The sequence below is a fragment of the Ambystoma mexicanum genome (genome assembly GCF_040938575.1).
Source record: "Ambystoma mexicanum isolate Mex_15411 chromosome 12 unlocalized genomic scaffold, UKY_AmexF1_1 Mex_chr12_unloc.2, whole genome shotgun sequence".
Classification (NCBI taxonomy): domain Eukaryota; kingdom Metazoa; phylum Chordata; class Amphibia; order Caudata; family Ambystomatidae; genus Ambystoma; species Ambystoma mexicanum.
Genome location: NW_027182323.1, coordinates 10078640 through 10091178, shown reverse-complemented (window position 1 = coordinate 10091178; position 12539 = coordinate 10078640). Strand labels below are relative to the sequence as shown.

Here is a 12539-nt window from a genome sequence, read left to right as displayed (position 1 = left end):
TCCCTGGTGGTCTAGTGGTTAGGATTCGGCGCTCTCACCGCCGCGGCCCGGGTTCGATTCCCGGTCAGGGAAAGCACATTTTTTTTTTATCCTAAGTTGTTATTATTAGTGTGATTGGTTTTCTGTTTGAACGTATTTTCATAAATGTTTACTTCGCTATGGTATTTCAACTTAAAAGTACAGAGACCATCCCAAAATGTGATGAATGAGTTCGATAAGAGAACGTATCTCATTCACTGTAGTCTTGAGAAAACAGTAACTTTGTACATTTTTTTTGGTCAGTGTACTGCTGCTAAAACGCGGACAGAAACAGCCCTTGCAGACTTCTTGGTAATTTAGGCGAACAGGTATGGACCATTACTGTCAGCACGCGTGTAAGCCGTCCGTTTTGTCATCTCTGATATGTCTCTCTTACCAGTGGTATTTCGGAATCGTTTACTCTTCCGTGCTAGGGTGGATAAAAGGAAAAGGAAAGCTCCGCTTGTTGTGATTTGAGAAATACAACACTACACTGAGTAACCCTTGCTGTACTGGTGATACTGGGCGGGCGCCCTTCATACTGGGAGGAGACGGGCAGAAGAGGCTTGAAGTGAGTGGCAATAGAAGGATATGTATTAGTCTCTTTGGGACAGCTCATAAGCCAATCAGCAGCCTATCCTGCCACACATAGCTCTGCAGGGACGTTGGTGGGCAAAATGAAGACGTGTGTTGATCGAGATGGTTATACTTAGAATTGATCGGACTTAAAAAGTCAAATCACACAAAAGTGTTCTGGTAAATACTTATACTTACCTAGGTATGCAGATGGCATGTCAGTTCATAAACGGGCCCGGATAGCTCAGTCGGTAGAGCATCAGACTTTTAATCTGAGGGTCTAGGGTTCAAGTCCCTATTCGGGCGGATATTTTGTTTTTCACTTTTAAAGAAAGCAACACAGAATTATTATTTCACCTTTGTCAAGCAATTGAGGTTCACTGGCAGTCGTCTGTGGTACATATTAAAGTACTGGAATAGCAGGTTGTTCTGGCGATCAGGACCGAGAAATGGCTGGACTATCACAGGCAGCATAAGGTCATGATTGAGTTGCACTGACAGAGCTATCTGTGTGTGAGCAGTGCTAGATTACTTTTGGGTGCTGTTTATGGTAATTGAGGTGTGTTGTGCACAGCTAGGCGTGGGTCCCTGGTGGTGAAGAAACTGGGTGTTTTGCGGGCCAGGTTTGAGGTGCATTGGCAGAGCTGTGTAGGGGCAGGGATTGTCGACAGGCACGTGAGAGTTGAGGTACACTAGCAAAATAGTTGGATCCAGTTCTGACATTGGAGGTGATGCCACAGCTCCGGATTGAGGTGCATTGATGGAGCTGTTCGTAGAGAACGTGGCCATCAAAACAGGTCTAGGAAGTGGAGGACATTGGTAATGATTGCAACTTCTTACCCTACCCCAAAAACCCAATGATGAATAATTAGGGATGAGGTGCCAGCAACTCTACGCCCCAATACATGACTTAAAAGGCCCCTCTTATAGAAAAAACAAAGATACTCACGGAATAGGGGCTGTGACATATTTAGCTGTGAACTATCCTTCAGCAAAGTAAGGGACAGGGGATGTAGCTCAGTGGTAGAGCGCATGCTTCGCATGTATGAGGCCCCGGGTTCAATCCCCGGCATCTCCAGGTTTTTCTTTTGGCTTTAATCGTTTCTTTTAAACAATGATAAATTCTGTCCATAGCCACAAGGGTAGAGACAACGTCCTCGAAAACCTAAGCTTGGTTGAGATCAAGCAAATTACGTTTACCATTTTCATCATTAACAATCTGTGGGCCATGACACTAAAATATATTTAAAAAGTAGCATATCGAGATCCACAAAAGAAATATCAATATTTTTGTGGACATTCATCAGTGATAGAACTTGTTTTGCTCTTTGTGTGACTTTGCTGCTGGACACCACTCACAATCAGGAGCATGTGGGGTGCTTGTGTTGCTGAGGGATTGTATGGGTTCTGTGTGAATGTGCACCCCACATCTAGCCCTCTTATCTGGGCTAGAATGTGGAATTCCTGTGTGAAAAGGATTGTGTCCTGTGTATGAGTAAAGTTAGGCGCATGTGTAAAGCAGTCATCGGTCAATATAGGCATATTGTCGATAAAACCAACCAGGTAATGACAGAAGTGCAGGCCAGCGCCAGTGTTGTGAAAAATGTTAATGCAAAAATTCCCAAATACGGAACGCACCTCCAAGCACCACAGAAGACTCTCTATTTTCTGCCTTCTTACCTCCCTCTCTTCCTCAGTCCTGCATCCCTCCTTCCATTTTCCCCCATCCCATCCTCCCTCTTTTGTTTTTTTCCTTCCTCCAAGGCCCTTTGGAACAGATGCAATCGCCCATGTATATTGCAGTGCCATACCCAGTTTCCATTGGGTAGAGGGAAACAACACATGAGAAGGGAGACAGCTATTAACTGTCCATGGCCATTCTAATCTGTTTGGCTATTCCCACCCACTACGTGCCCCTCTACACCCAACACGCATTCTCCTGATATCTCTATGTGCTAGATTTGTGATAGAGTGACTTCGGTAAATTTCGGCCTGCCAATGTTATTTCTAAGCAGTCTGATGAGTGTTAATTGCTTAAGCGCAGTTGTAAAATTCATTGTAAATTCGCTGTTCGTGTATAGAAATACCTGAACAAAGTGTGCTTTCAGGCACTTGATTTTTATCTGTTTCTTGCAGGTCCTGTTAAAAACAGGCACTGACACGGGAAATAGTTTTTGCTTGTGCATAGGAATTGTATATGTTTTTTGTGAGACACTGCTATCTTATGCCCATGTATAGGTTCAGCTGTTTTCGTAAGGTACTGCCAGTAAGCAGTGGCTGGCAAATGCCTAACCCATGCCAACACAATAGCCAAAACTGTTGGCTTTGCCAATGCTTGTTTTAATTATGTTTTTAAGGCTCGATGAATTTCCGAAGGCACTGTTTGCAAGGTGGATATTATCAATAGCCGGATGACAATTTGAAACATTTTTGAATGAAACCCAGTGTGGCATTAGCTCAAAAAATGTGTTGAGTGGAACATGGGAGGGATGCATGGCTAACTATTCATAAGTAGAAACAGACATATGATGGTTCTAGGTGGTCATATGGTGTACTTCATAAACCTAATTAATGCAAGTACCTCTTGGTTTTGCACCATGCTTCAGTAACAACCATGATGGGATCGGCTTTATGAATGGGGTGTTGTTTTAATGGAAGGGCACCTTGCAGTGATTGTCACAGGCAATGGGGGCAATTAGAATTCAAAGAGATGGAGGTTAACTTTCATTGTAATAGGGTAGGGCATGAAACTAGTACTGTATACCATCGGGGGAATAACAGGACTCTGGAAAGTTTCAACACACTCTTCATAGAAAGTATACACATGGCTATGGTGACCTTCATAGCTATCGGTTCCTAGTCATTCATTTACTGATGACACGTAAAAGGGATGCACACGCAATGTCGAAATATGTTCAGCTTGGCTAAAAAGGACATACGTGTCCCCCTAGACTTATCTATAGTGATGGCTAGAATAAGAACAGAAGAAAGGTACTGCAGAGTGATTTAATGGAGACGTGACGCAACTCCCCGACTTCAGAACTCACTCAATTTTAAATACATGAACAATTTCTGAATTAGCACAGGTTGTTCACATGCAACCTTCGTTATTCCCAAGATAACCTGTGTAACTGGGGCTAGGGTAAACAGCGCTGGAGCAGTGCAGCAGCCTATCCCCGAGGTGCATCGTTGCAAACCCTGAAGTTTTTTTATCATATGCCATCTCAGGAAATGTGTGTGATTGGTGTTTCAAAATTAGAGACTCTGACAACGTCATCTTTATAACAGATATAGACATAGATTCACACAGGGTATTGTGTACGTTTGCAGATAGTCATATTAATGCACTCTGCCACACTCTATGTCCATCTATGATACTAAAGCACTTAAATGCACAGGACATGGTCATCCATGTCTTATGCAAGTCCTTTCTATTGCGCACAGTCTAGCCAGCCACGTCCATGAGGCACACGGTATAATTGAATGCATTTCTTTTGTACTATATGCTATAACATAGTGGTACAATCCTCCCTTTCACGTACACCACATCCCTTAAACATCTGTGCCCTTTTCTCAGCCACCAATGCTCTCTCTTCCCAAATGTCCACCCAGATGCTTTTCCTATTTCCCAGATGTTAAGGCGCTCTGTTTGGTCCATCAGGGTTTGTATGGCCAGGGGGCAGAATAAATTCCTGCCTTACATCCCGAGCCGAGCTTTGCGGTCAGCTAACGCCTGTCTGATGACTGTTCCTACGGTCAGGTATAGCCGTATTGGCGGCCGCTCCTCTTCAGTGGCCGATGTAGCTCTCTTGAACCGTCTCTATCCTTCGCTTAGAACTACCCCTGTTCACTGTGCATTGAGCAAAGCTCTTAAAACGCTCCTCTTTTAGGCTTTTTCTTTCGCTGTGTTACAGCGAACATCAAGATGCTTTTGGGCGAACTTTGCGCTTTATCAATAAAATTCAATCCAACACATACACTGAGTTAATCCAAGAGGTTTGACGGAAGCCATGTCTGTATTTTGGGGGAAAATTAACAGAGAAGAGACAAGACATTAAAAGCAGATGTGACACTATAGATGACTGTTTGGCCCAGACCTATTTCTATTCGAAGCACTACTGATATAAGTACCAACCTTATTCTCCCACGAAGCGAAGAAAACGTTTATACATTCCTTTGGGGAGGGAAGAAATCGCGCATAGCATACTCAGTGCTGACCAGGAGGAAGGTGGAGTAGGCCTCCCAGACTTAAAGGAGTACTATGGAGAGCCCCAACTTCGGATTGTCATAGATATTTTAAAGGAGAGTAAATACAAACAATGGGTAGACCTTGACAATTGTTTGTTGTCTCCAGTCACCCTGGGTAAGTGCTTGTGGGTTCCCCACAGGCAATTAGCGGTTGGAATATGGATGCACCCCATTCTTGCCACATTATGGCGATTGTGGAGCAAATTGAAGGAAATGTAAGGAGTGACATCCTGGCCCTCACCTCTTAGTTTTTTGTGGGCCCCTCCAATTAGGGATAAAATACACAAACAGGCCGGGTATCAGCCCCACTATAAAGTTGGACTGATGACAGCGGGCCAGTTATGTCAGGAAGGTACATTCTTGAGCAAGACGGAATTGGATGAGGTGTTGCATGAAAGGTTTATGCCCACATTTATGTTTTTACAACTGAAAGGTGTTTCAACAGATCGTTGTTGAGAAGGGTATCTAAATCGGTCGTTTACACCATTCAAGCAAGTCTTAGATAAGCAAACAGGCTCTAGAGGCCTCATCGCAAACTTATATAATGCATTGATAGCCAGAAGATGCACGCATTCTCCCAGAGCTAAAGTATTATGGGACAGAGACTTGGGTATACAAGAAGGCGAAGATTTATGGCTAACCATCTATTGGACGGTTTGGTCATCGACGATTGCTGTGCAATATGAAATGCATAATTACAATTTGCTTCAAAGATGGCAATTGACCCCATAGAGATTAGCCAAGGTGCATCAGGGGCTAAGTCTGCTATGTTGGAGAGGGTGTGGTAACATCGGTACCTATTGGCATATTTGGTGGGAATGTCTATTAGTCCAATTGTTTTGGAAAGAGGTTTTTGCAAGGGGAAATGAAATAGATGGAATTGAAAGTCCCCTTTCCTCGATGCTGTTACTATTTGATCAATAGGAAGTGGGAGATCTGCATATCAGATTGGCCCATATGGCAAGGAATTTACTGTTATCGGAGGGTGTGTATGTGTTAGGCGATCCTCTGCACACCAGGCCACGACACATCAGAACACTGCCCACATTCCTCCAACATCTCCTCCCAAGCTTCGAGGCTCAAGTGATTCGGTGAACCCACAGAACCGAAGGCTCCGTACCAGTGTACGGGCTCGATTGCAACCCTTTCTGCATTGGCAACTGCCTTGGAGAACGTATAGCAGTAAGGGCGGCCTTACGTCTTCCCGCCAGTCACGTGATACACTGCGGCGTTCCCCATGTGATCTTGGTGGACGTCACATGATCCAGAGAAGTCACATGACCCAGGGGCGATCAGTATAAAGGTCTGAGAGACAGAACGCTCATTGCTTCTCAGCTGGCTTCGGACACTGTTTGGCGTTACAACTTGCTCCTTGTTACCCTGATCACGGAACTCTATCTCGGACTCCCTCGGACACCCCTTGGTACTTTTGCTTGGAACTGTTTACCCGTTGCCGGATTTTTGGACTACACCTCGACTTGTCTTTGGATCATCCCTTGGTACCTTGCTGATCTTCTACGCCTTCTTCCCCACTGGGGATTCAAGTCAAGCCCTAACTCCCACAGGTGGCTACTCTTCATCCACGCTGAACCTGCGGTTCTACCACTCCAAGGATCGCCGCATCTAATGAGCCTCGAACCTCCATACTAGGTCACCTGGGTCTCCATTACACCAGATAGGTAAGACACTTTAGTTACTTGTCTTCTTCATTGTATTGTGCTTGCCTGGTACTTAACCTCATTCCCCCCTTGACAGCAGCATCGGTGTTCCAAGAGGCTCCGTGGATCCGAGAAGACATCTCTCACCTGTGGCCTCAAGGGTCGTACAGTGGGTTTCTATTTAGTTCCCCTGTACGTCACTTGGGGACGGAGGTCTCATCGGTCTACACGACACTCAAGTCAGAACAGACTGAGAAGCCGTATAGTCGTGTTAGACGATGCAGGGATCCACGGATGAACCCATAGCTGCTTTAGTTCAGGCAATTACAATATTAAGGGCAGATATGGCCGCCGCAAACACTGTGATCCATCAAAGGTTGGATTCCATACAAAGTGTTCAACATTCCCTTCCTGCAGACCCTGAGTTTGGCGATACCGGCTCCTCCACTACACCCTCTCCCGTTACTGCTCCTGTAGTCCCGACTCCGATGATACTCCCAACTCCTTCCCCCTTAGCTGCTCCCGAACGCTATCAAGGGGATCCCAAGAAGTTCAGAACCTTTATTAATCAGTGCAAGTTACATTTCCTATGCAGACCTTTGGCTTTTCCCACCACCACTGCTAAAGCTGCCTTCGCCCTTTCCCATTTGGCCGGAACAGCAGCTGCTTGGGCTAATCCCCTGTTAGAGAACAACAGCCCACTTCTTTATGACTTTGATTTGTTGGTCCTAGAAATGGCCCGAGTATTCGATACCCGACACAAGGTACAGTCTAGGGATTTGGAGTTGTTGGAATTGACTCAGGGTAAAAGGTCTCTGATAGATTACATCACCCGATTCAATCAGCTAGTTGCGGAAACATCATGGCCAGAAAACAAGAGGGCGGTGGTTTTCTATAGGGGGTTGAGTAACACCATGAAAGATGCTTTAGCAGTGATCCCTTCTATGCCTACTCAGTATCAGGAATTGGTTGATCTGGTCTTGCAGGTAGATGCACGACGATCGGAGCGTAGAGCTGAAATAGGGGCCTCTTCCTCTCCCACTCTTGTTGGCACACCTGCTTCCAGTACCGAAGAACCTATGCAAGTGGGAGGGTTACGTAGTCCCATTACAACATCTGAGAGAGAACGTAGAAGGGTGGATAATGCATGCTTTTATTGTGGTACCACTGGCCATTTCGTGAAAGAGTGTCCTCGACGGCCCCGGAAGAGTCAGGTTTTTCGGACGGCTCGACCTTAGAACCGGAGAACAGGTCGAGTGTTCCGTCATCTTCTCCGGGTACCTCTCTTGCCTTTACTCGTGTGCAACCCATTTCTGTAAAGGCTACCCTATGTCCCTCTACAGGCCTTCTTCATGCAGTCAATATCATTATCGATTCGGGTGCCACTGGTAACTACATAGATATTGATTTGGCCCATTCCCTCAACCTACCTTTAGTGGTGAAAACACGTCCGGAACATGTCCAAGCCGTAGACGGCTCTGCACTGGTTTCTGGTCCTGTCAGACATCAAACCGCACCCCTCCTGTTAACCATACAAGAAGTACACACCGAAACCCTGAGTTTTGATTTGATCACCACACCCCAATTCGGCATCATACTAGGGATTCCATGGTTACATGAACATAATCCATTGATCAATTGGCAGTCAGGTACTGTAGTCTTTGAGTCTGATATCTGTCAGAACTATTGTCTTCCGGTCCATCAAGCCCCTGACACACCTTCTCGGGCCTTGGGGGCCTTAGCCCAACTCACACTGACTGTCGACGATCCAGAGTTTGTGCATACACATACTGTTGGGGGGTTGGTATCTGGGATTCCGCCAGAATACAGAGAATTTGAGACAGTGTTCGACCGGGGCTCGTCTGAGGTACTCCCTCCACACAGACCATATGACTGCCCAATCGAACTGCTTCCCGATTCCAATATTCCTTCGGGCAGGATCTATTCTTTGTCTCCTTCGGAGGAACTGGCGCTAAAAGACTATGTACAGAACGCCCTACGATTAGGACACATCCGCCCCTCCACTTCACCCGCGGCAAGTCCTATCTTCTTTGTACCCAAGAAGGAGGGGGATTTACGCCCTTGTGTAGATTATCGGCGTCTTAACGCTATCACAAAAAAGGATAGGTATCCCATCCCGTTAATCACTCCACTTCTAGACCATTTAACACACGCTTCCATTTTCACTAAGCTCGACCTACGCGGCGCATACAACTTAGTACGCGTCCGCGAGGGAGACGAGTGGAAGACCGCCTTCTGCACTCGGTATGGCCTGTACGAATATCTGGTCATGCCCTTTGGCCTATGTAACGCCCCGGCCACTTTCCAACGATTCATGAACGACATATTCAGGGATATACTGGATGTATATATGGTTGTGTACTTGGACGATATCTTAATCTTTTCTCGTGATCTTGACGAACACGTGAACCATGTCCGAGAAATATTGACCCGTTTGAGAGAACACTCCTTGTTTGCCAAACCTGAGAAATGTCAGTTCCATAAGACAACTGTTGAGTTTTTGGGTTTTCACATCACCCCTGGGGCGTTATCCATGAATGAATCTAAGGTCAAAGCAGTGTTAGATTGGCCAGTACCTCGAACACTCAAATCCTTGCAGGCTTTTTTAGGATTTGCCAACTTTTACAGACGTTTCATTTCTTCCTTCTCCACAATTGTAGCCCCGCTTACGGCCCTGACTAGTCCTCAGGTATCTTATCAATGGCAGAGAGAACAGCAGGAGGCTTTTGAGGCTTTGAAAACCGCCTTTACTACCGCACCGGTACTCCAACATCCAAATCCTGATCTTCCGTTCATAGTAGAGGCGGATGCCTCTTCCTTTGCCCTCGGTGCGGTATTATCACAAACATGTCCAAATACTGGCAAATTACATCCAGTTGCATATCATTCCCGTAAGTTTTCCAGTACTGAGTCTCATTATACCGTTACGGAGAAGGAACTCTTGGCCGTCATGGATGCTTTCCGTGTCTGGCGTCATCATCTTCTGGGGGCTAGGCATCCCATCACGGTATACTCCGATCATCGGAACTTACAGGATCTGGCTTCTTTGAAATGCATTAATAGCAGACAGGTCCGATGGCATCTTTTCTTTTCCGCCTTTGATTTCCATATCATGCACCGTCCTGGCACTTCACATGGGAAGGCGGATGCCTTGTCACGTTCTCCGGGAGGGGTCCAGTTGCCTACATTCCCCGACACTGTCCTCGGTAAGAGCCATGTGATTTGTCTCTGTACACCCTCATTGTCACTATTGGATTCGGTCCGGTCCTGGACTAGCGTTCATTCTGACCAGTTGCGAGAATGGGATCCTGTATATTCTGATGGTTTACCCTTCGTACATGAACGCCTGTTTCTTCCTACACCTGATACACGTAACCTAGCTCTTGAGTGGTCTCATGACGCTCCCTTCAATGCCCATCCTGGACAAGAGCGCACTTTAGATCTACTCAAGCGTTGGTGTTGGTGGCCTTCTATGAAGCGCGATGTGGAGTGTTATGTCAGGTCTTGTGCGGTATGTGCTCAGGCTAAACATCAAAGGGGTCGACCGGTTGGATTGTTGCTTCCACTTCCGGTACCTCCCAGGCCCTGGCATACGTTAACAATGGATTTCGTTACCGATCTCCCCAAGTCAAAAGGCTTTGATACCGTCTGGGTAGTGGTGGACACATTCACTAAAATGGCCCGTTTTGTTCCTTGTAGGGGTATCCCTTCGGCCCCTGTCTTGGCGGACTTGTTTTTTGAACATGTGTTTATGCTATTCGGCCTCCCTTCGGTCATAGTTTCCGATCGAGGTTCACAGTTCACCTCTCAGTTTTGGAGGGCCTTGACGAAACTATTGGGCATCGATACGAGGTATTCTTCGGCCTATCATCCGGAGACCGATGGTCAGACCGAAAGGACGAATCAATCGATGGAACAATACCTTCGTTGCCTCATATTGCAACATCAGTCCTCTTGGTTGGCCGTTTTGCGGCTTGCGGAGTTCGCGTATAACAACGCGGCTCATTCGGCTACTGGTTATTCTCCTTTTTACGCCCTCCATGGTCAACATCCCAAGGTCTTGCCGGTCCCTGATGCCTCTGGTTCTTTGAATCCTGCGGCCACGACGTGTCTTAGGGATCTTTCTGCTATTCATGCGAGTACAGTGGTTCATCTCACTGAAGCAAAGGCCTCTATGAAGGCCCGTGTGGATGGCAAGCGTCGTGCTGCTCCCCCCCTGGTGGTGGGTTCTAGGGTCTGGTTGTCTTCCCGACATCTTCGCCTGGTGGGTTGCCGGAAATTGCTGCCTCGCTTTGTCGGGCCGTATGTGATCTCGCAGGTTGTTAATCCGGTGGCTTTTCGTCTAGTTCTCCCCAGCTCTTGGCGTATCCATCCTGTGTTTCATGTCTCCCTCCTCAAACCCTGTCCTGACTCAGTCCGTCTTCGTACACCTGTTGCGCCGGTGTCTTTGACCTCTCCTGATGTTTTTGAGGTGTCGGCCATTTTGGGTTCCAGGTGGTTTAGGGGTAGGCTCCAGTATCTGGTGGATTGGACGGGTTACGGCCCGGAGGAGCGTTCGTGGGTTTCCGCATCTGATGTGAACGCCCCGCGGTTGGTAGCCCGCTTCCATAGGGATCATCCGTCCTGCCCACGGGGTCGTGGGCCGTTGGGGGGGGGCTATGTTAGGCGATCCTCTGCACACCAGGCCACGACACATCAGAACACTGCCCACATTCCCCCAACATCTCCTCCCAAGCTTCGAGGCTCAAGTGATTCGGTGAACCCACAGAACCGAAGGCTCCGTACCAGTGTACGGGCTCGATTGCAACCCTTTCTGCATTGGCAACTGCCTTGGAGAACGTATAGCAGTAAGGGCGGCCTTACGTCTTCCCGCCAGTCACGTGATACACTGCGGCGTTCCCCATGTGATCTTGGTGGACGTCACATGATCCAGAGAAGTCACATGACCCAGGGGCGATCAGTATAAAGGTCTGAGAGACAGAACGCTCATTGCTTCTCAGCTGGCTTCGGACACTGTTTGGCGTTACAACTTGCTCCTTGTTACCCTGATCACGGAACTCTATCTCGGACTCCCTCGGACACCCCTTGGTACTTTTGCTTGGAACTGTTTACCCGTTGCCGGATTTTTGGACTACACCTCGACTTGTCTTTGGATCATCCCTTGGTACCTTGCTGATCTTCTACGCCTTCTTCCCCACTGGGGATTCAAGTCAAGCCCTAACTCCCACAGGTGGCTACTCTTCATCCACGCTGAACCTGCGGTTCTACCACTCCAAGGATCGCCGCATCTAATGAGCCTCGAACCTCCATACTAGGTCACCTGGGTCTCCATTACACCAGATAGGTAAGACACTTTAGTTACTTGTCTTCTTCATTGTATTGTGCTTGCCTGGTACTTAACCTCATTCCCCCCTTGACAGCAGCATCGGTGTTCCAAGAGGCTCCGTGGATCCGAGAAGACATCTCTCACCTGTGGCCTCAAGGGTCGTACAGTGGGTTTCTATTTAGTTCCCCTGTACGTCACTTGGGGACGGAGGTCTCATCGGTCTACACGACACTCAAGTCAGAACAGTATGGCAAACCACTCGAAGAGCCTACATCTTCCGACACAGAGAGAATGGATCAGTAAGCTTTTCAAATATTTGAGATGGAGAGCATGATAGACTCAGAATGGCTTCCATTTATATTGTTTTTTTTTAATTTTTTTAAATCACTTTATTTCTTATTTTCAACAATAGTCAACAAACAACAGTAACATCAACTAAAGTAATTGAACTGCATAACATACAATAGTGGGAAGCAATACAACAGAAATTCATATCATAACCCCGTATCCCACCATCATAAACTGTAAAATCAATCAAAAATCAAATCAAATGTACCAAACAAACAACAACATACTAACAAGACCACACAAACAACCACTCAAACAACACAAAACCCCCCACCCCCAAAACTACAGTACTTGAAAGTAAACCAGTGCACTCCACTCCATAACACAACTTAGCCTTATCCATA

At 46.8% G+C, this 12539-nt stretch overlaps 2 non-coding genes across 2 annotated transcripts; both read left to right on the top strand.

The window, feature by feature from the left end:
- TRNAE-CUC (transfer RNA glutamic acid (anticodon CUC)) lies at window positions 1–72 on the top strand. The gene has a single exon. It is a non-coding gene; the product is annotated as a tRNA-Glu (tRNA).
- Window positions 73–1600: 1528 nt separating this feature from the next.
- TRNAA-CGC (transfer RNA alanine (anticodon CGC)) lies at window positions 1601–1672 on the top strand. The gene has a single exon. It is a non-coding gene; the product is annotated as a tRNA-Ala (tRNA).
- The last annotated feature ends 10867 nt before the right edge of the window (window positions 1673–12539 follow it).